The sequence below is a fragment of the Terrapene carolina genome, unplaced genomic scaffold (genome assembly GCF_002925995.2).
Source record: "Terrapene carolina triunguis isolate 2854851 unplaced genomic scaffold, T_m_triunguis-2.0 Scaffold58, whole genome shotgun sequence".
Taxonomy (NCBI): Eukaryota; Metazoa; Chordata; order Testudines; family Emydidae; genus Terrapene; species Terrapene triunguis.
Window position 1 is genome coordinate 43,778,315 of NW_020664409.1, and position 24,680 is coordinate 43,802,994.

The window sequence follows — 24,680 nt, forward strand, 5'->3', positions numbered from 1 at the left end:
TTTTGGAAACTAGCTTGTTATTCTGATTGTCCTAGCAGAATGAGGCATTTGTAGCTGTCATAGAAACTTGATATAAGAAAGCTTTTGATGAGTGCATGGGCACAAAGCGTTGATTAAAGAAGAACTGCAGATAATTAGGTGAAAAAATAAGTTCCAATCTCTTAACATTACTGCACTTGTTCACCACTGAGCTGACCTTCCACATTAAAGGGAGGTGTCAACATAGGCTCTGACTTAAGCCATGAAACAGTCGTGGCCATTTTCCATGTCCCAGATATGCCAAGGAACAGGGACTTGCTTTCCTAAAAGATGAAGTAAGAGTCAAGGTGGCACCAATGAATTAATGAGATGCCGGAACACTTAATATTTTGGAAATTGTGCGGGGTCTCACACACACTGTAGATTTAATAGCACTGAAGAGTGGGTTTGGCAAAAATCAGCTGTGGGGAAGTTTGCTGTAGAGGAGTATTTAATATGACTTTTCTTGCTTAACCATAATCAATCAATAACCATAATAATGAGGCTTCCATTGAGAGATGCCATTCATAAGATTTCCTGTCTCTTTAGAGGAAAAGAAGAGTGAAAATGTATCCCATTGTGTGCTATTCCTCATGGAGAGATTTGTGTTACTTTCATTTAGGGATGATTTTCAGTATGTGGCTCAAAGTGCTGTCTTGTTCCATATCCAAAGCGAGGTTCAGTATGCCTGCCAGCATGCTCTATGACCAACTTACAAGTGTTATTCCCATCTAAATTTTTCCCTAATTAACTGTTTTAATGGAGTGTCTGATGTTCCACCCATTTTTGCAGGTCAGTGAAAATAACTCTACACTCAGCCATTATTGGCATTTGAACAGAATATACAGTTAGGAAAAGAAATGATGCAGTACCTCATGAAATTTCACTTTGTTGAGCTGCTGTAAGAAAGATCCACAATTATTGCCAAATAGGCTTCATAAGGATGTGTTGTTCCTCTTCGCTATGTAGACTATCAGTTACCGTAGTGATGGTTGTGGACTAAGAACACTGATTCAATATTAATGCACCTCACAAGAAGGAGTGTGCCTAAAATAAATTAAATAGTTGGCACTACTTTGGTACTAGACCATCTGCCTGCTAATTTGGAGCACTGAAGTAAAAACATTCAAACTTGGCTGCTTAAAGTTAGGTACAAAAATACAGAGACAAGGGGGTGAGGTAATATATTTTATTGGCCCAACTTCTGTTGGTCAGAGATACAAGCTTTCAAGTTTATACAGAGCTCTTCTTTGGGTCTGGGAAAGGTACTCAGAGGCTAGGTCCACACTACCCGCCTGATTCGGCGGGTAGAGATCGATCTTTTGGGATCGATTTATCGCGTCTCATCTGGACGCGATAAATCGATCCCAGAAGCGCTCCCCTGTCGACTGCGGAACTCCTGCTCGCCGAGAGGAGGAAGTGCTGTCGACAGGGGAGCTTGCCTGTGCCGCGTGGACCCGCAGTAAGTAAACCTAGTTCGATCTAGGAAACATCGACTTCAGCTACGCTATTCTCGTAGCTGAAGTTGCGTTTCCTAGATCGATCCCCCGCCCCAGTGTGGACCAAGCCAGAGTGTCACTAAATATCTAAATGCAATTATCTAAATACAAGTGGCCAGATTTTTCAGAGACAAGGATCTGCAGCTCTTATTGCCTTAAGTCACCCAATTCTGCAAATGTTGGCCTTTTGGCCTAATTTAATTTAATTGGCCTAATCTGGACCTAGTTGGATTATTTTTACTCCCCACAGAAAATTTCAACATTTTGGCAAAAAATAGAAAACTGAAAATATTCAGCTGAAAACTTTTGGCTGAAAACCAAAAAAATTGATTCAGAAATGCTGCTGTGGTGCCTCATGGGAGTTGTAATTTGGGAGCTTTATGCCCCCCATCTCCTTTATGGATCAGGTTTCCTGACTGGACTATATCCCCATGAAGCACTATGGTATCCCCTCTTGCTAAGTCACCGCAGTGCGTCATAGGAGTCCTTGGCCATGGTACATTTTGGCTGAAAACTGAAATCTTTTAGGGTTTTGGGTGTTAAAATTTCAATTTCTGACTGAAAAAACTTCTGAGGAAAGTGGACACCGTTTTGTGAAAGATTTTATTTAATCAAAAAATCTAATTTTCCAGTGAAAAACAGTTTTGATGGAAATGTTTAACCGCTGCTGGCCAAATCCTCTATCTTTACTCATGCAAAACTCCTAGTAGAAGTCACTGGAATGCATATACAGCAAAAAACTCCAGTCATTGGATATAAAGACTATTAACTTTAACTTTAATGTCCGGTTGCCAATTTCAAAGATTCATAGATTCCAAGGCTGAAAGGGACCATTGGTGATCATCTAGTCTGGCCTTCTATATAACACAGGTCATAGAACTTCCCCAAATAATTCTTAAAGCATATCTTTTAGAAAACTTCTACTCTTGACTTAAAAATAGTCAGTGATGCAAAATTCACCACAGCCCTTGGTAAATTCTTCCAATGGTTAATTTCTCTTGCTTAAAAATGTACGCCTTATTTCCAGTCTGAATTTGTCTAGCTTCAGCCATTGGATCACGTTATACCTTTCTCTGCTAGTTTGAAAAGCCCATTATTAAATATTTGTTCCCCATCTAGATTCTTACAGACCGTCATCAAAAGTCACCCCTTAACCTTCTCTTTGTTAAGCTAAATAGGTAGAGCTATTTGCGTCTCTCATTATATATCACCAATGGATTGTTGACCATCGATTTTAGATGCCTATCCAATCTTGTCTCATGTCTTGGCAAGAACAAAGAGAGGATGGGAGAAAGGAAGTAGTATTATCCCCAATTTACAGATGGGGAACTGAGATAAGAAGAGATTAAGTGATTTCCTTCAGATTTTCCAAAATAGCTTTATCATTGGCCTGAGACCAAATTTCAAAATTTTTTATCCTCAAAATAAGTTTGAGAAAGTTATGAGTATTTAGAAATAGGGGATTATAGAAGAAGTCTGAACATATCCCTAACTAGCATTCTGAACATCCCATTAACCTTATTACAAAATCTAAAATAAGCCTTGCTAAAGATTATGGATCAAAATCATTGGTATCATAAGCAGGTATTAATTTACTAAAGTCAACAGACATCAAATTCACTTACACCAATAGTGAATTTGTCCTTAACGAATTTTCTCCTGGAGGGGGAGAAAGATACTGAGAAATGCATCCTCCATCAACTGGTTATGGAGCAATATTGTAATCTAACGGGGGTGTGCCAATAAAGTACAATACCGCTGGCCATTGTTATGACTAGGTAGTCATATATGGAAGAAAGGAAAATCAATGGGATATTTGAAATTTTGCTCTGTTTTTAAGGTTCAGAATTATTTTGCATTTTTTTTAACTTTTGGGGAATTTGACAGTCACTTTCTTAGAGCCAAAATTTTGCATAAAATGGTTTTATCTTCCTGCACATACTGCAAAAAGCCCACTGGTCACTTCCATTGATTTCAGTAGAAGCAGGATCCGGCTCAAAATTTACAAGTGCAGTTTTTAGGGCAAGATTTTTGAAGCTGCTTGCACATGGAAAACTTGAATCAGGGAAACAATTTCAGGATCTCTTGCTCCATGGACAGGAAATTGGGCTGATGGGTATACCAAGGGCCAACATTTTCAAGCCTGAGTGACTGTTAAATTCCAAAATCTATATGTATGCACTTAAATAAAAGTGTTTCAAAGCTCCGAAACACTTGTCTATCTCATTCCCTTCAGTGAGATCTGTGGGTGTTCAGCACTTCTGGAAATCAGGCCACTTTTATTCAGATCTAAATATGGACCTGGGAGCTTAACCCAGGTTCTAATTAAGATTTAGGGCGAGATTGCCAAGCTGGTACTCTTAGTTTGCAAGCGACAGCACTGTGCACAGTGTTCTTCTGCTACCCCTTATGTCTGCTTGTCACATAGCATTGCAGCTTCAATGTTAACACCCTGCTTTATACCCTACCCTACCTTCCAAATAAGCAACTTGGGACTTATAAACATCAGCATTTTCTGTTTTGGAAGAGGGTTGAGTTTGTCAGGGAAAAGTGTAGGAGCAGGCAAATAACCGATGATCTCCTGTTTGGCTCAGTGTAAATTCTTGCGTGAAGTGAGGGCTCCCTCATCATACATTCTACATAATAACAGCACTTTCCATCACCGTATTCCTATAAGCTTTTCAATCATTAATCACAACCCTCTGTGAAGTAAGTGTTGTTATCCCCATGTTGGGAAACTGAGGCACAGAGGTAAGTAACTTACCCACAATCACATAGGACGTCTGCAGCAGAGCTGGGCATGGTACTGATATCTGCTGACTCCCAATCCTGAGCTTTAGCTACAAGACCAGCCTTATTATAGGATTAACATTAGAGCAGCCAGTCCTTCTGCCAAAGTCAACAATTTCAAGACATATTTCTAGTGATCCAGTCATGAATATGTAGTGGGAGTTATGAATGCACCAGAGGATATAATTCATTCCAGACGTGTTTTTATAGGTTTTTTATTCCTGTCTCTTGCACCCCATCTTAGTCACTTGCATTTATCTCAGGTGTCTCTGGTGCCAATGAGTTGGATCACCATGGTATCAAGAGTTTGGGAGTTGTCCACCAGAAAAAAGAAATAGGTATTTTGTATCTCTTTGTAGTGGTTTACAGCTGAAGTGTGCCTGGCATGTTTACTTGTCTGATTTCCAAGGGAAAGGCAGGGTATGATATGACAGGCAGGCATGGTCACAACAGGTTACAATGAGCTGTCATCTCAAACCATGCAATTTCCTTCTTGAGTCATTTTTCAACTAAGAATGAATCACTACATCCTCCTCTTTAACTGTAATCCCGTCTGTGCATAAAAGCGCCATAAAAAGGGTGGAGGTCAATGCATATTTTTCATAGTGACAAGAGCTGAACTATACACAGTTCAGCAGGAAGACAGGTCCCTTCAAAATTCAGGGAAGCAAGCTGAAGGAGAACAGGTACATTTGCACATATGTGTAATCCCTCTTTTCTCCCTGGGTTACTCGGGAGCAGACAACACTCACCTGTGTGCCTGGGCGCCTGATGCTGTGGACAGTAAAGGTGATCCTTGGTATCCCAGTGGTGATGTTGGATAGGTGAGATCCTCTATCCACCCCTCTGCTGCAGTCATTTTACTTGTAAAGGGAATTAAAATTGACGGTGCCCTGTACATACCCAATGGCATACCTTGGGAGCCTCCAGGAATAAACCTGAGCTAATCTGTGCAATGGGTCTAACTCAAAAATAGCAATTATAAACAATATGCACCCATTATACATTTAGATTAAAGTTAACACATATTTACTTAACAATTTAAGGAAACATGGCATGACAGACTGAGATTGAATGTGACTACTCAGTTAAATCAGCAGGGGGCAGTTCAATAAATCAATTAACAAATACAGGAACTCCTCACTTAACGTTGTAGTTATGTTCCTGAAAAATGCGACTTTAAGCGAAACGATGTTAAGCGAATCCAATTTCCCCATAAGAATTAATGTAAATGAGGGGGTTAGGTTCCAGGAATTTTTTTTTCACCAGACAAAAGACTCTCTCTCTCTATACACACACACACACACACACGCAGTATAAGTTTTAAACAAACAATTTAATACTGGTACACAGTGATGATGATTGTGAAGCTTGGTTGAGGTGGAGGAGTCAGAGGGTGGGATATTTCCCAGGGAATGCCTTACTGCTAAATGAACTAGCAATTGATTGAGCCCTCAAGGGTTAACTCTCACAACACTCTACAAAGCAGCAGGAAAGGAGGGGGGGCAGACAGAGACACACACCCTGTGTGTGAGAGAAAAAATGTGCATTTTCCCTTTAAGTAGCTGACCCCAGGCTTAAGTACACTGCCTTGTTAATTAAATCAGCTTGCTGAGACCTCCTGAGACCGCAGCTACTGCCTAGAAGCTCCCTTCCTCCCTCGTGTGTCCCCCCTGCTCTGGAAGATGGGGTAAGCGGGGTGCAGGAGCGGGGGGAGGGACAGACACCCTGACATTAGCCCCCCTCTTCCTCCCTCCCCCCGTACAGCAAGCAGGAGTCTCTCGGAGCAGCTCGAGGGCAGGAGCAGCACATGGCTGCTTAGGGAACTTATGGGAGCGGGGAGCTGATAGGGGGCAGCTGGTCCACCCTGGTTCCAACCACTCACCAGCTAGCTGCAACGGGCTGCTCTTCCTGCAAGCAGTGGACAAAACAGGCGGCTGCCAAACGACGTTAGAAGGGAGCATTGCACAACTTTAAACGAGCATGTTCCCAAATTGATCAGCAACTTAACATCGAAACAACGTTAACCAGGCCGACTTTAAGTGAGGAGTTCCTGTACAATTTACAGTAGAAGAGGAAACTTATCTAACTTGCATTTACACTGCCACCTTCTACCTCCCCCATCCCCCGAGGGTACACTCCTCTGGATTTCAGAGTTCTAAACACTTTCTTGCATGGGTGCACTTGAAGATCTTGAAGCTGGAGACAGCACTCTGGTGGTCTGGTGAATCAGTCCAGCCAAGGCAACAAGGGGCAGAACAATTCTAATTTGGGATCATGCCAAGCTACACACCCTCTCTGAAGACTGGAGTTGTTTTAACCAAATGTCAGCAATCTTGGGTTCTGGTTCCATGAGAAGACCACTCCGCCTCTTCTCAGACTCAGACAATCCCTTAGTCTCTTTACTGTCCCCCTTTCCTTGCAAGCACTTTCACAAACAAGGTGTCACTACAGGCCCACCTCAGTCAGGTCTAGGTACAGCAACAGTCTCTGCTCTGACTCCAGGGAAGCCATCAACCACCCCTGAGGCTCCCTGTTTGATCAAAGCCCCAGCAGGCTCTCAGCAACAGCTTCTGGCTCCCTAGCAGCAGTTTAGCACCAGCTCCTGGTATGGACAGAGCTCCACTAAAACAATCTCAGCACCTCTCCAAAATGGAGCCCAATGTATGTTCCCTGTATTCCCTGTAAGAGGCAGTCTCTCTCTCTCTCTCTCCACCCAAGGCATCACAAGGTTTGTAGACTCCAAGGCTGGATTGCAGTACTCAGGATCTTCCCAACTGGAATACTGCCAATTAAGTTCAGAGGCCCCTCTAGCAAAGGGTCCCTACATATGCAATATTAGTCATGCACAAAAGTTGCAAGATGAAGAACATAGAATTTTAATGAATAAATAATTCAAAATAAATGCACAAGCTTTGTTTTTCTTTGCTTTAAAATTATTTGATGTGAATTAGTTACATATCACACCCTCATTCACTACATCAGATCCAGTTCATATCTCATTGGGCCATGTCAATCACAGATCTTCAAACATCAGAGGAGAGAAGGTTATGGGTTTAGCATTTCCAAAAGCTTTTATTCCCAAGTAAAAGTCCATCTATCTGCCAACAATTTGAGTTTGGGGACTTTTATTTTTTAATTTTTTTTTTTAAAGAATGTTCTGCTTCCGTTAAAATACTTTATTGGAGTGATGGCTGAAGTCCTTTCTGCAGCATAGCCATCGGACAAGATAGAAGCAGTGGACTCTCTACTACTGAGCCTAAACCCCGACACAATAAAGGGAATGCCTCAATAGGTAGTTGAGTTGTTATGCAGCTTCTGGGCTTCTTTCCAGTGAAATATTATCACTAATTAAGGACCCAATCCAACTCCCATTCAAGTTAATGAAAAGACTGCCCTTGGCTGCAGAGGAAGCTGGATTGGGCCCTAAGCTTCTGTTTACATGAAACGTTTGCAGGCACAAAGTGGGCAGTGTTTAGAGTTTATATAGAACAAAATAGACCTGGGTTTTACCTCCATATACTACATATTAGAGACAATTCACAAACACCTGTTGCTTTTTAAGGGGACCCAGAAGCCCAGATTTAGCAAATGTAGTGGCTTTTAACTCATAATATAGAAACAGGGCTGTAGAATCAGTTTGTGGGAACAGTGCAGCTCACTTAAATCAATACCAATGAAAAGGACAGACCTATTAAAAGAAAAAAGTTGTAATGCAATACCTATTGACAAGTATTTACAGTACACTGGAGACTTCTTTGTATTTCAGGTCCCATGATTACATGTGAAAAAAAACAATCATCTAATTGATTATTTGCAAGTGCAATTATCACTACTGATCAAGGAAACTGTGCATGCAAATTAGGCATATGTAAGACATTTGGTCCAAAACAAAACTATACAAGTTGAAACTGACTTTTATTAAGTAAAATCTCTGCACAGTGTAGAGTTAAAAATCTGCTGTTTGGTGCCAACATAAATAATCACAAGCAATGGCAGAAAAAACCAACCCTTCATAATATCCTTGGGAGACAAGCAATTTGATCATTATACAATGGTGCACTTACCTGTTTAATGCACACAGTATAACTGAGGTCCCATATTCAGTATGTAGGGAAGGAAGAAAGCTTGTGTGCATAATGACAGTGAAGTAATCTATTACTTCAACAGAGAGCCCTTACCAACCAGGAGTGGGAAAGCACTGTTTCATAATAGTGGGCTCCGTTGTGCACAGTCTTTCTTTGGGGGGTGGTGCTGAGATGAACCATCTCAGAGGAAGCACGGGGAGGCAATTTATTTCAGAGTCAGAATGCCCCTCAAAGTTCCTCAGACTCTTGCACACTGCCCCCTACACTCCAGTCTTGTTCCATAGGCCAATGCACAGAGAGGGCAGGTCACCCTTTGGGGCGCTGTGCACCTTGCAGGGCTTGTGGAGGGAGCAGTCCCAGCACTTCCCTGAGCACAGGGACTGCAATGTGCCTGGTCCTTATGCAAGCTGTGTAATGTGGGGAGTATGTTCCTGTGGGGTGCCCTCACTCCATGCTTTGCACCCAAAGGTACAATCAGAGCTACATACAGAACTTTGTTGAAGCAATTATAAAGGTAGGAGTCAGCTGCAAAATTCAGGCCCAGATCTGGTTTCATATTCTGAATGTATGTCAAGTTCAGGGTTGCTTAGATCCAGGGTTTGGGCTCAGCCTCATCTCTAATATACATCATATGGAAATATGTGCAGCAATATAAATACATGCATAATATATACACAAACAGACCACTAATATTTTTCTTTGTATTACAAAGAGGATTGAATTCCTTTTACACTAGGTACCATATAATAAAGTTTGGTCCTTGCCCCAAAGGGCCTATCAGAGAGAAACACACACACAGTGTCATCTCCCACTGAAGCTGAGGACCTCTATGACCTTGCAGGAGAGGCTCAGACTTTGCAGGATTGAGCCCATAATGAGCACGGTTCTATGAAGTATTGTAGAATCATAATTTCAGAGTGACTGTACCGAATGCAAACCTTTCTTAATAGGTTCTCGGTATGATAGCTGCTGTTATTCTTCTGTGGGATTCCCTTTTTGGTCTCTACCACATCCTAATGACTAAGAACTAATTTGGACATGGAGCAGCTGTCTACCCATTTATTCCCTCTTTTACAGTCTGCCCGTTATCCGAGCCATTCCTCCTTGTTGCTAATTGCCATCTACTTCAAGATGTCAAGAACATACTCCCAGGAACAGAGCCACAGATAAACAAAATGCAGACAAACATCAAAGCTTAAAACAAACTGATAAGTCTCCTTGATTGATTTTAAGGGCTGGTAAAGAGAGGTGTGTTTGGATTGGAAGGTGCAAATGTTGAGCTGAGCAGCACCTGTTGGCTTGTGATCTGACCTGGCCATTTGGCTTGAAAAGGCCAAAGAGATACCGAGAGAATCAGCAATCCATTTGGAGTTACAAAAGCAGCAGGGGGCCTCAGATGAACAAAGGGTCTCTCCAGGCATGGCTGTATGCTGCTTTTTGTCTCTCAGTATCACATTCCCTGCCCCAGTGTGACAGACAAATGCCAGGCCAGATGATGTGATATGATCAGCCTTATCTGGATGAGGTCTGTACCTATATTATATGATGGCAGCAGATGCTGATTCAATATGGATGCAGGTGCAGAGTACCAGAGCCCAACTGTCTCCATAAAACCACTTAGAGGTACATGCATAAATCCTGAGCAAGGATGCTTTCATTTCTAAGTAATAACAGTGGATTTTTCTAACTAATTACAGCATGAGTATTTGCTTGGTGTGTGTGAAGGTAGTGCTTGAAAAAGGTGTTGGGCTGGACTGGAAAGTGTAGTCCTCTGTGCACAGAACACTTATGGGGCAGCCCACACACCTCATTCCTGCCCTCCCAAAACTCCTGACCTGCAGAGAAAAGATCCAGGGATGAGAGAGCAGTTTAGTCAACATGCCCATTTAACCTGGGATCTTTTTCAAAAGACCCTAAATGGAAAGGTCTCAAGTCAGAAGAGATCCACAAGGTGGTGTAATTTTAGATCCCTTTAATTTAGACACCAAGTAAAAAAAGGTGGTGGGGGGTGGGGGGGACGGGGATGGGGAATGCAGCACTGACAAAAAACAAAAACTATTTTTTGCTGGTTTTATGAACAGTGGGGCATTTTGAAGTCCCACCTTAATGAATTAATTATTCTGTATCTTTTTTTTGTTTTCTCCAACAACCACGTTTTGATTTTTCCTGGGATAGAATTTCATTATGAAAAACTGTGTTTACTGATGGAAATAATGGTGAAAATTCATCTTTGACCACGCTCAGGAATTATCTCAAAAACTCTAAAAAATCAAAAGCAAAGAGGGGGGAAAAAAGACAGAATAATGTACAAGAAACACAAGAGAGTTTTAATATTAAAGATCAATATTGCTGAGTGAATATCTCAAAAATATTCCACATATATTTATTCAAACATAAAACCAATTTCTAGCAAATGAATTCACTGACAGGAATGTTTGTGGAGACAGAAAATTTTAAACAAAAATATAGAGAATTTTTTTAGACTAAATATTGAACTTGTCAACATAATTTTTCACAATGGAAACTTGAATCAGAGTTACACTCATCTAATCAGGGAATAGAAACAAGGTCATGTGACTTGTGTCCAGTCAAAACTAACCAACAGAGGATGAATGTCTGCAAACTATTTCCAATAACAAATACATTTCAGGATGGAGCAATTCCTCTAGTTCCACTTCTGATACCTCCGTACTGTGTAAAAATGGTGTTTCAAGATGGTCCTCTGTCTAGAGATAGATATACCCAGAATTCTCAGACATACTACACTCCAAACGTAACTACCTCAAAATCCCCTTGGAGCATGTGCACTAACTCTGTAAAATGACTGGGGAAATATGCCCATAAACTGAAAAGATCAGATGAGGGCCAGCACTGCATTAGAACAGGTTCCTCCCCTGGCTGATAAGGGAAAAAAAAAAGAAAAAAAAGTGATTGTGCCTCTCCAAACTTTGTCTACTGAAATAGCACAGAAAGAAGTTCTCCAAGGGCTTTTCAAAGCCAATGAGGATGATTTACAACATCAGCACTATTTATGTTAATCTTAAGGGGGGGAAATGGGATACAATGATACATAAAGAAACATTATTTCCCAAAGGTGGATTTTATTTCTTCAACAATTTATAAAGCTCCAAAGTAAAATACTACTATTTTGGGACTGGTATTATATTTCAATGAGTTTAGCAGCTGCCAGGCTTGTGCATATATTTTGTACTGTACACGTGGTGCAAGGCCCATTGATTCAGCAGTGGTACACAGGGCTTTGTGGTGGTGGTGTTGCAGTCAGTAATCAGATTTGGATCTTAAAAGATGAACTGTGCACTGAAGAATGTCAAGATTAAATTTGTGACAATGAGTAAACTAATTTTGCACCCACTAACTACTCTGCCAAGTAGTTTAGCCACCACATTTGACTTACTGTGCTCTCGAATTATTCACAAACATTATTACCATAGCTGTGCCTATTGTACTAGCATAATTAATTATGCTGATACACAAATAAGAAAAAAATCAGCATCTTGATTTTAATTGGGAAGAAGGGGTTGGGCTTTAACAGTTGCACATTCTTCTTAGCATATGCACAACATGCCTCAGGTGGGACATGGCCAGGATTCATCACTGAATTTGATCCGCTGGGTGGATCATTAGCTTCCCCGGCTTGGGCCGGGTACGGATTGGGAGTGTGATGTGAATGCTGATCCATGCCCCTCATTTGCACATTAATATAGAACAGAAGGTCTGAGGTCCTTAAAACTATACTCACTATACTCACTATACTTACTGTCATACAGTAACAGTGGATAGCTGGAGTGGCAGTAGAAAAATATGCACGCTAGCCTTAAGCATGAGATTCAAAGAAAAGGGTGTTCCTGTTCAAATCGATGTGAAGAATGAAGCCTGTCACACAGAAGTGGAGACCTCTAGGAGAAGCCTGCCAACTTCTAGATTGACTATTTGTGCTCAGACCCCAGTTATCAAGTAATTTCATTCTTCAATTGGTCCTTGTTGAGGTAATGAGAATGACCAAGGGAGAGCATAAGTACATCCTTACCCTCAAATGCATCACCACATCTTTCTGCCTGGAAGGTATCAAACTTTAGAAGTATCAAGAGGGAGAAGACATGGAGAACCTCCTGTTGAGGATCGAGGGAATAGCTTGAGCAACAAGGCAGCCCAGATCTTCTTTCTGACCTGAATTATGGGGTTACACTGGCGATTCCTTGTTTGAATTTTGGGTTTGACAAATTAGTGAAAGATGAAACCAAAGACTACTGTGCAATAGTGGCAGACAGCCTAAACACCCAGACAGATGTGGCCAAGGGCAGGACCAAGAGGACACAGAACAAGACTCAGCCATCAGCTGACCTGATGTTGGCGAGTCAGCAGAAATGAGGGATGTGAGCTAGACAGAGGACCAACAGAATTAACGCAACAACAGTATAGAACCAAGTCCCCCATCAACAGTGATAACACAAAAAAGAAGTGGAAGACTGTTTTGAAGACGAATATACTTGAAATATAATACAGCAAATGCCATGTCCTTATGGTGGGATATGTACAAGTAAACACTGGCCCCTGCAAGTCAGAAAACACTGTCACAATAGCCGCAACAACAAAAATTATTAAAAGGAAAATGAGTAGCAACCTCCATGGAACTTGAAGGGAGAAGCACAGGTTGCAGGAGGGAAAAGTTTGGGGGTAGGCACTAGGAAGTTAGTCTGTGAGCACATGGCTAGAATGCTAACTGCAGTGACCGCATCTTTGTAAAGAATTATCTTAATAAAGAGCTAGTTAATTTTAGACACATGGAGTCCTCATGTGAATATCCAGAAAATAGTACATGAAACACCACCCCCTGTCCCTTTCACTGATCATCACAGCTGAGCCAGTGTACGGGGTGTCATAATTTTATAATGGTATAGGCCAGCAGCAAATAACTATGCAGGGGTCGATGATTTTGTTCCTGGAGCATAGAGAAAGCAGGGAAGGAATTTTGAGTTACAGGTATATCCCTGAGTCACAGTGTCTCCCAGGGCTAGTCCTGAGGTGACACAGCTTATGCATCACCCCTTGCTCTGGGCATGCCTAATGGCACAATCTAGCTTTTAGCTAGAACTAGACCAAGATGTATAAACTCAATTATCTGTTACCTTAAATTTTATAAAGAGGCATTTCAAGATCCACATACAAAAATGCACATTGTAACCATCTACAGATGTATATATAACTGTCAAGACTGTGTGTGTAAATTGGTCAGTTATCTATTGGCATGTGCAGCCACATGGTGTGTGCGTACAATCGCAGCAATTGTGCACTCAGATATACACACACAATTGTGTGTATATTGTGTATGCACAAGTTGTTTACTTTAAAAATGACTAAGTAATTTGTTTAAAAATCTGTGTCGGAGGCTAAAATCATTCTAGCTTCAGCATTCAGTTCAGCTTTCCTGAATGTTTGCCCTCCCTGAGCATTTTCTTGTGGTGACAAGGTGGGTGAGGTAATATCTTTTATTGGACCAACTTCTGTTGGCGAAAGACAGGGCCGCCCAGAGGATTCAGGAGGCCTGGGGCAAAGCAATTACAGGGGCCCCTTCCATAAAAAAAAGTTGCAATACTATCGAATACTATATTCTTGTGGGGGCCCCTGTGGGGCCCGGGGCAAACTGCCCCACTTGCCCCCCCTTCCCCCTTTGGGCGGCCCTGGCGAAAGAGACAAGCTTTCAAGGTTACACAGATCTCTTCTTCAGATCACATTTTCTTGGGTGATTTTTATATTGGAGTTTACCAAATTCTGATTTATCTATACCAGGGGTTCTCAAACTGGGGGTCGGGACCCCTCAGGGGGTCGTGAGGGTATTACATGGGGGTTGCGAGCTGTCAGCCTCCACCCCAAACCCCGCTTTGCCTCCAGCATTTATAATGTTGTTAAATATATTTGAAAGTGTTTTTAATTTATAAGGGGGGTCGCTATGTGTAGCAAACAGAGGTTTGCTATGTGAAAGGGGTCATCAGGACAAAAGTTTGAGAACTGCTGATCTATACTATACTGTAATTGAAAAACAATTTTTTGAACCTATATTCTAGGAGCTAGCCTGTATATTTAAGGCATGACTGCATGACTTTATGGCAACTGCTAAGGCAAAACATTTCCAAGATATATTCTTTTTTATTGAAACAACAGAGGAAAACTTGACTTTGTCCTTTGAGAAAATATGGGCTTACCTTGCCAGTTCAGCTAGCCCTAAAGACATCAGGAGTGAAGACCTTGGAAACCTTTTGATTCTCATCTGCTCTTGGGTTCTGATCCAACCGAAGACTTAAGCCTGTGCTTAACTTTAAACATGTGAACATTGAAGTCAATAGGATTTCTCACATGCTTAAATCCTCTTCTGGATTGGGGCTTTGGTCACTTGGACTTTTTTTCTCTGTGGGATACAGAATGATTCCTGTAATGATTGATGGCAATGGGACTACTTCCGTGAGTAAGAGGGTTGTCTAGATGGAGAGTTGCAAGCTGGGGTGTAAATCTCCAATGCAGTAGCATGCTGCACAGTAAGTTGCCGTGTGGACCCTACTACCACTCACTAAAAGTTCCTTAGTGTGTGTTGATCTACTGCTGTTTTCAGGGTTGCAGGATCTGGCCTATATCTTTTGAATCACCAATAGCACTGAAAATTTTCTACTATTTAACATTTCATTTGCTTTTTCACTGATAAGTCTGTTTGAGCTGGGTTGCTTCAGGGATTCCCATCCTATTTCCCTCCAAATACCAGACAGCCCCGTTAATAAATATTCCTAACTCTAGGCAGTCCAAGACACAAATTAGATTACTCTTCTTAAATTCATTTATGCAATCACTCAAATTAATCTTCCATTGTTTTATTTTTCTTGTACACTGCAAAAGAAAACAGGAATCTACAATTTCAGTCCCTCCAGGCTGAACAACCTCCACGGCTTCACCCGAGGTGCCAAAATGTTGGATTTCTATTTTCTTCCTCAATCTGCAAGGAAAATAAGGTAATGGAAATGAGTGAATGAATCTAAGAGTAATCTAATGAAAAAGATTTGTTTTGAGAGTCCAGAGATACGAATGTTTGTTTCGTCTCTTGGGGTCCAGACGATTACCGTGTGTTCCTTTCCTGGAGTGGGTCCATGCTGCTCCCTGGTATCACTGGCTGGCTGTTTCTGTATGCCTGTATTCATAAGTCCTGCCAGCAATTACAGGTTTCTGTATTTACAAATGGGTTCTTTGACCTAGTTTTGGAGATTAAGAGTTTGAGTCTCCTCTCACTTACACTGATTTTAGACCAATGTCATTCCTTTGCATTCAGTGGATTCACTACTGATTTATATGGGTTACAGTAAAGGGAAAGAGGGAAGAAATATTAAGAGTATGAAACAAAAATCAGGAGTTTGCCAGTTGGGGTGTTAGACCTGTATGCAGTTCCTAGTGCTAGAATCATATCTTGTATTCTGCACTCTTTTCTGCTGATTATCTGTCCTGGATATCCACATTGCCCTCTAATGCCATTGACAGATAGGTTTATACAAACGGTAGCTGGCAGAGCTATGCATAATTTTTACTGTCTTGGAAAGAGTAGTTTTTTAAAAACATGAATTTTCACCGGAGCTCAAATTCACAGTGTTGCTATTTCTGCTGCCTTTGCTAGAGGAAATGACTATTTTGCCCTGGATCAAATTTGCAGTTACTCCCTGGAATATCATTCTTGTTATACCTGACATGGTAATGTATCTGTTTCCAAGCGTACCCTTTTCTGGAAGTAGTAATATTTTGCATGTGGTACAAGGCCATAGAAAGTAGTCTGTCTGGCTGGGAAAATTGAAAAATTAGTGGAGAAAAGGGAAATGAAGAAGTGTACAGAAAGGCCCCAAATCTATAAATATGTAGGGAAGGTTTCTAACAGCCCTTGATGTTATCTTGTGGATAAATTATTGATCATGGGGTACCTTCTTCACATAAAGAAATCTCAATATGAAAATAAAATGTTAAGATACTCTTAAGATTAGTGGAGCAGGAAAAACAATTGCAATGGAAAAATGGTGGCTGGGAAGAAAATCAGTCCCTCAGAGCTCATTTGGATCATGTGCAGTATGGATGTCCTTACATTTCACTCATTAAAACACTTGTGAGTTAAAGAACACTGGGTTAAATCCTGGCAGTATTGAAGACAGTGAGGCCAGGATTTCACCCACTAACTCTGAGCACAAATCTTTAGTGTAGCTGTATGCCTGCCAATTCTACTGATGTAACTAGCACAACAGCACATACCACACTGTGCTGACTCTATAAGTAAACTTGATCATCACCATCCTTTTGTTTCAGAAGAAGCTCAAAACAACAAGAATACTATCCCTTTCCTCTTTGTATATAATAGACGTCATTGGAACTATGCTGAGCAAAAGACAAAGCATACCCCTCTCTTGACAATAATTTTAATTGAGAAAGCAGATTCAGAGGGTAGATATTGGCTCAGAAAAACAGAGGTATACAAGGCTGAATTTTCCTTCGTTCTGGACGTTAGATATAAATGTTTTTCCTCCTATGAACTTTGACTTGTCATGGTTGGAAAATCACTATATCAAGTAACTGCAGATGCTATTCAGCACATATTACATGGCTCCTGGGCTGCATAACGGCTTTATCTCTCTCTCTCTCTTTTTATCATTCAGTAGAATTTCAGCTAGCCTGTGTAACCATTTTTAGTCAGCCTCCCAAGCTCTGTCTAGACAGAGAAATCAAAAGCGGGGTGTTCTTCAGTGCACAACCTCTCTTCACCTCTCCCAGGCAATGCAAATGCTGACTCGGAGAAAAAAAATAGATTTTTTTTTTCAAAATTTCTTGTCACTTTGTAAAAATGAAAATGCATGAAAAAAGAAAAGTGTAAGTTTCTTTTGAAACATAATTTATTGTTTCTGAATTGGATCAACAGATCTCAAAATTCAAGTCTTTTTAACCACAGAACAGAAGGAGCATGAGTAGCAGCAGTCCATGCTTCTGCATAACTTTCCTTAATCCTGGCCTCTTGCTACCACACCTCTAGGGATAAGAGGGAGTTTGAGTTCTATGCCCATTTAATTCTCACCTTTTCTGTGGGGACTGCCAAGAAGGGGGACACTTGAGGAATTTTCAACACCTCTCTGAATTTGTATTGTACCGTCCTGTTCCCTTGGAGGTATGTGAGTGTATACAAGATGCAGAGGCTCAGAAGGGGTTGTGGCACATTTGATGCAATGCAAATTCACTGGGTCAAATGGAATTGCAATGTGGCAACTGAGAGGAATATTTGTCTCATTGTCTTTTGCTTCCTACACAAACATCCTAGAGTTGCCAACATCTAGCCATAAGCTATGGGAGATTTGAATGGTGGGAAGAAGTCTGGAGATGACTGTGAGAAGACCTGGGCTTTGCTGTTCCCCTTTTTCTTTCTTGCCTCCACTAAACCTGCCCCCCGTGGTGACTTTCTTCCTACCACATTCCAAACCTTCCCGTCTTCCCCCAGACCTCACTTTTATCTCTCATCCCACTGTCAGAGCATGAATAACAAACAGGTATAGATTTTTAGCTCACTCTTCTGCCTCCCTAGATTTAATTCTGCATGAATCACATGAGCAGAGCAGGGAACTGGACACCAATCAGGGGAGTTAAACAAATGTTTAAAGAGAAGAAGGAACACACCCTGCCAGAGATGACCTGTACTTGCTGATAATGGCGGGAGGCACAATTTAAAGGTTCAGCCGCTCCTGGAACAGCTCGAGTCACCCCACACACACAATGGACCCACCCCCTTGACCTCTGTCTTCCCTTCCAGAGAGCACCAGCCCTTCCCTGTAGCTCCCAGCTATTGCTTCTGTCTCTCCTAGATGCTGTGCAGAGAGGGGGCCTGGCCACACCATGTGACTGAGTGGGGCCAGGGAACCCTGGCAGAAATTAGGGGGGCATGTGACCTTGTATGCCCTCCCCATGCGTCGCCTCTGCCCCTGCTCAGAGATCCATCCTAGCCATATGTTTCAGAAGTGAGTGAGGGACAGGAGAGACTGGCAAAGAATGTGGAGCTGGTTTGAGATTACAGAAGGCTGGCAGAGCCTGGTAGGAGGAAAGTCTAAATGCTGGTCTCATTTCATTTCATGTGGGAGTCCTGGGCTATTAAGACAGGATCTGCTAGGTTCCAGGTTAGTTTTCCAGTTTCCCTTCAGAATAACTGGCAGTGGCAAACAAAGCTAGGATAGAGGTACCTGACTCTGAGTAACACTAAAGTCTCCTGTGGTGGTGGAATTCCTTTCCTTTCAATTCTGTTGTTACTGGTGGGCCAAAGTAGACTGTCTGAGTCATGGAGAAAGGAAACACATGAACTAGGTCTTTCTGGCTAGATTATAGCGAGCACCTGGAAGAGATCACAACACAAAATATACCATATGATACATAAACGTATCACCCATAGGCCTATGGTTTGTAGGCAAGCTTAAAGCTGAGGGATGCTAGACGAGCACAAGGAAGTCAAAGCGGTGGAGCATAAAACACAAGTGCACTTGCCTTAGGAACAGGGAAACTATCTGAACTGGTTCCTCAACCAATGCTTTGTGCTCTTTCATGTAGGACAAAGGCAGATATTTGTTCTGCATGAGATCCTTGCTTTGCCTAGGGCCTCTATAGTGGTAGATGTAAGTAAAGCCGAGAGCACAGGACACAGTTCACTCTGATCTTATATAAATGGCTGGCGATGGAGAAAAGGAGCTGTTTTAAATGACTATTATTTAATCCTTTTAAACTAATTTTCCAAGGATCAGTTCAATAACCCACACAAAAACACACAAAGAAACAGACAAATTCCAATAACATATGCTGTGACTTGAAGCTTATAAATACCACATGGAAAACAATTTTCACCACCTTCTTCCTTGACCTGTCCCTCATGTTCATACCTCTGAGTGCACCAATTTCCATGTTTAATCTGGGATATTTTTTAGATGTCCTCCTGCCTTTCCAGTTGATTTCCTGTCACAAATCTGGAATATTCTCCCCTCACAGGGGAATCCTCAATGGTGTAGGCTAACGTAGTGCTCTACAGAATTTCTAGGCCAAAATTTCTAGAATTTTCAGTCAGCTTAATTTCTCTAGTCCACAAAAAAAAATGGGTCCAGATGCTTTATGACAAATCCACATTATGGGTCTAATTAGTTTTAAGACTGGTAAGAAAGTGTCCTCGATATAGCAAGATCCTAAAAGGCCAGATTGAATAGCAACATCTTATGCAGTGTCTCAAAAATGACTAAACTCTGATTTTGGCTGACCACGAGAGGAAGTAAATTCCCATGATCCCTCTGTTGAGAATGCTCCGTGACCGTCACCCACTACTGGGAGTTCAAGTCTGGATGCAGACAGCAGGAACACTCTGGCCAGTTGTCGCTGGTGAGGAGAGGTGGTCTCAAAGGGGTCAGTTATCACCTCTAAGCATCAGCCCAAATACATGAGCAAGTGATTCAAGATTACACAATTCATTATTGTCTAGTTGGTTTAATTGTCCACTGCAATAAGTTGATGGTCTCAGCCTAAGGCTTTTCTGACAGGTGTTACTGCCATAGGCAACGCCAGTACAGCTGTCAGCCATGGGGAGTCTTGTTAGAAATTTCTATAAGGAAACTGACCTTGACGTACATCTTCCATAGATGGAGGACTTCAGAGTCCAAAACTTATATGAGCACCAAATTCAAACAGAAATGAAGAAAACTAGCTAACATTGGTTGAATGAAAACCAAAAAGTCCTGAAAGCTCAAGCAGTGGACTTTTAAGTTCTGTGACATGCATGCTAGTTCTTGTCCCCAGTGACACAATAATGAAACAATACTTACAGAGCAATCGTGGCTTTCCTTTAAGGGTTTTCATAACAAGATTCATCATTGTCTTCAGCCCTGGGTCCCATATTAGTTTCATTTTCCTTTTGGCAGCCATTTTTTGGTATAATCCCATGTGACAGAGAACCTCTGTTATTTATAATTAGCATTACAGTGGCACCTAAAAGTCCCAAGGCCCCATTGTGCTAGGTGCTTTGCAAACACAGAACAAAAAGATAGCCCTTACTTACTGAGCATGGTGCTCACTGACATGAGACTTTCTATTGACTTTAACAGGACTACTTAAAGCAGGAAGCATTATGGCCAGTAGTAGTAAGTATTTTCAAGTTTGGGCCCTGTGCAATTTCAGTTTGAATGTTGATCATATGCTGGTATTTTTGGTTTAAAAAAAATAAAATACAATACAATATATAAACTGGTTGGTTTAAGATATCTTTAGCTGGGGGTTCAATTAATATCTCTTAAACTGTGGCAAGATTTTATTCATACTCGGAAAGAAACTGAGTCCAAAGAACATGTGGATTTTGGTGTGGTGGGATCAGAACTATGAAGCTTTAAAGAATCTCCAGTATGAAGTGAAAGCCTATGTGTGTTAGGATACAGTATCTTGGAGTAGCTAAAATATTTGATAGGAAAACAATACATGATCCCTTATAGCTGGTATAGTTGGGATATTGTAGACTAAATCTGTGAGGCTACATTTAAACAGCACCGACTACAAGTCTCTTGTGTCACACAATGACAGGACTGCAACTTCTCTGTAATGGTAATTGAAGATTAGAGAAACTCTGGTAAAGAAAGGGAGAGACAAAGGGCAATTTTCTTGTGGTTGTTCTGTGGTGTGCAGGCTTGGGAGACTGTGCCCTCTGCATGAGTTAACACCTCGTTCCCAGAGAAAAGAAGGATAAAAATAAAGATCTGAACAGTATTGTTCCAGACGGGTAAAATTGGAAGCTGTTTTTAACTGCTCTCATTCTGCAGTACTATTGTTAGAACTTGTTCACTCATTGAAGTGTGCTGTATAATGCTACAGTATGTGCTCTCTCGTCAGTGTAGGAGTTCTTCTCTGCTGTCGTTTTGGAGCCAAGAATGTGCCATATAAAATGAAACAGCTATTAAAATGTGCATGAAAAAACAATTTGCTTTGTGCCTCGTTACATCTTCAGGGGAAAGCTAGTTATCAATGTTTTTCATGTGGGTCTTGATGCCTAGTCAGGCATCAGAAGTCAACATGGTTGGAAGAAAAATAAAATCATGCCAGTAGGAAAACCAGTGGAGACAGTCTCATGGTAATGTTAAAAAAAGTTTCTTTATATTCAATGATAATTTAAACATGATTTTTGCACATTTTATTTTATTTATGTCAGCCTATTTGGTGATCATCCCAAGTTCTGGGCCTTTCACAACAAATTAAACAGACAATATTTCATACAATATTTGCAGTGTTGTTTGTAGCTGTGTTGATCTCAAGGCATTAGAGAGACAAAGTGGATGAGGTGTAATATCTTTTATCCTCGTCTCTCTACAATCCTTAAATAATCATACCAACCTGAATAACAAAAAAACCAACACCCTGATTAACAGTAGCCAAAGGACCAATCAATTGTGGCTCATTAATAGAAAAGTGAGAAGATGTCTTCACCCACCAATGTTTGTTATTCATTATTATCAATTATTATTGATATAACTATGTAAATGTCATACTGCAAATGTTACTGGTAAAGTGTGTTAAAGAACAGTGCTCTCACCCCAATGAATTGCCACTTAAAGGCCCCAGTTCAGCAAAGCACTTATGCATGTATAACTTTAAGATGTACATGAATCAATTCATGCACCTGCTTAAGTGTTTTGCTGAATTGGGGCCTCAAGGCACAGCTGGGTGCTGTACAGAACAATATAGTACATAGAGGAATAGTAATGTCTAGACAATAGCAATTTGACATCATTGACGGAATAATTCATAGAACAGGTGGATTTTTGAGTATTTGAAGCAGGATCTGTGGGGAATTTACACAGGTGACTGTCCTTTTTGTTAATAAGAGTGCTGTATTACTTTGGTTCCCCTCACCATGGCAGACAGACTATGTAAGTCTAGGCCACAAAGTATGAGGAAGGAGAGGAGGCACAAGAAATAACATACACATGCAAACACAGACAAAAAATTGTAAGCATGGAAAAAATGTACATCCTTTCAGGAATTTATTCCCATCTCTATGTGTGTGGGATTTTTCTGTATGTAATTCTACACTCCCCTGCACACTAAGAGAAATCCTTCAATTTGAATACACATCTTAATCAGACAAGAAATAGCAAGTATTTGTTGTTCTCCTAGGGAGATAAACACTTTACAAGAGCATCTGAAAAGAGAATGGCAATGCCAGATACAGGCTAGCTTGTCTTTACTGTGACCTTTACCCTCCCCTTCCTTCTCCCTGCAACTCATTTCTTAAAGGGTAGTCTACAATAAGGTGATGTGGCTATTAAACATGAACTATTAGAAATCCAAGGTTTCTAACAATTCTGCGTAATACGTTTACAAACTGGATCCAGGTTGTAAAATCTCAGGCCTTAATCCTGCATATTACTTCCAAATCAATGGGGAATATCTGAGGGGGTGGCAGGAAAGTGTTTGTGTGTGGGGGGGGGGGGAAGGGGGGGCAGGATCACCCATACAGCTCTCATTGCAGGATTGGGACCTAAACTTAGGTTTTTAAAAAAATCAATAATGTACCTCCTCCCTCCCACAGAAGAATTTTTAGTTTAATCTGAATCTTTCATTGTATCGGAATTTTGGCAGGTAATAATTAATTCAGTAAGTACATCTGTCTGGTTTAGCTTGGGTGGAATTATTTTCAAAGTGATAGATAAACCCAACTGCATTCCCCTTCTCTAAAAATAGTATTTTTCATAAAAATCCCTCATGTAGTTCTTTGCCTGGTATTATAAAGGATTTATAACAAGCTGCAATTTTTGATTTACTGAAGGTATGAGCAATGACATGGAAAAAAGTTAAGGTAAATGCAGCCATTGACAGGGAATTTGCCTCACTTCCTAAAGTGCATTGGTCCTTGAACATGGTTCATTCTTTGAATGTGGCAATGCTAGAACCTTATGCTGCCTCTGATCATATATTTTAATCATAGAAATTAGAGATGGAAAAGGCCTATTCAGTCATGTAGTCCACTTCTTGCCACTGAAGGATTGTTCTGCAGTTTAATTTCTAGTGCTTTCTAGTGCTCACATTTCTCACTAAGATCAATGTGAGTTCCTCATCCAGATCAAGGGCAGCATGTGGCTCATAACTTGTACAATATTACACTGAATTGTATTTTGTATGATGTCATGTGGCATAAATGATGGAAACAATAGAACATTCTTCTCATAAAGCACAGAGCAAAGTGTCTGCTAGAAGGGTAAGCATGATTTATTTGTGCAAGCATTAGGTAGCGAGATAGAATGGGAAGGATATAATTAGTTCTGCATCCTCAGCTTTCTAGATGCAAGGGGCTTGTTGAGTGCATCATCTGTCTTCACAGCATCATGGTTTCATGTGCTTTTGTCCACTCTCTATACAACTTTTTCATTGAAAACCCTTCTTGTTGACTAGAGCTGATCAAAATTTTTCAAAGTTTGATTTGTTTGATAAAATACACAAGATTAATTTTTGAAGTGATTTCCCCCCATGTTTTAACCAGCTCTTCTGAGGTGATTTATTATTGTTGTTATCATTTATTCATTACTTGTATTATCATAGCACATAGGAGACCCAGTCATGGACCAGGACCAGTGCGAGGCGCTGTAAAAACACAGAACAAAAAGACAGTCTCTGCCCCAAACAGTTTACAAGAAAACAAGAAAAAGCAGATGGATGCAGATAGATGGGAGAGTACAGATAGATGGGAGAGTACAGGGAAACATTTAGAATATATTGTCTCATTAGACAACAACACATAAGCAGAGTGAACAATGTAATGGCAGCAAATGCCATGTTCATTCCATGAGGAATGTTGGAGCAAACAGACAATCAGCAGAGTGCAGAGAAAGTTTGAGAATAGTGTACAGATTTGATGGGTATGTTCAAAGGTTGAGTAATCTAAAAATACAAGTGACTGACAATGCCTTTGTGTGGCATTCTGATATATTAAAATATCAGGAAATCTAGGATCATTGTAAAATTTTGCATCTCCAGTGATAGATTTTTCAAGTTTTGGACTTAGCAGGAATATCTACCAGTTTGATAACCATCTGTATAGAAAATAAACCTAAAAGACTAGTGCCAAAGGCAGTGTTTCTACAATAGATGCTGTTTACAGATCTTTTTATTACTGAATTTGTTATAATCCCTGAATCTTTCCTCCACCCAACACCCCCCACGTTAATTATTGTTTCACCTCTGAAGGTTCTGATGATTTGGA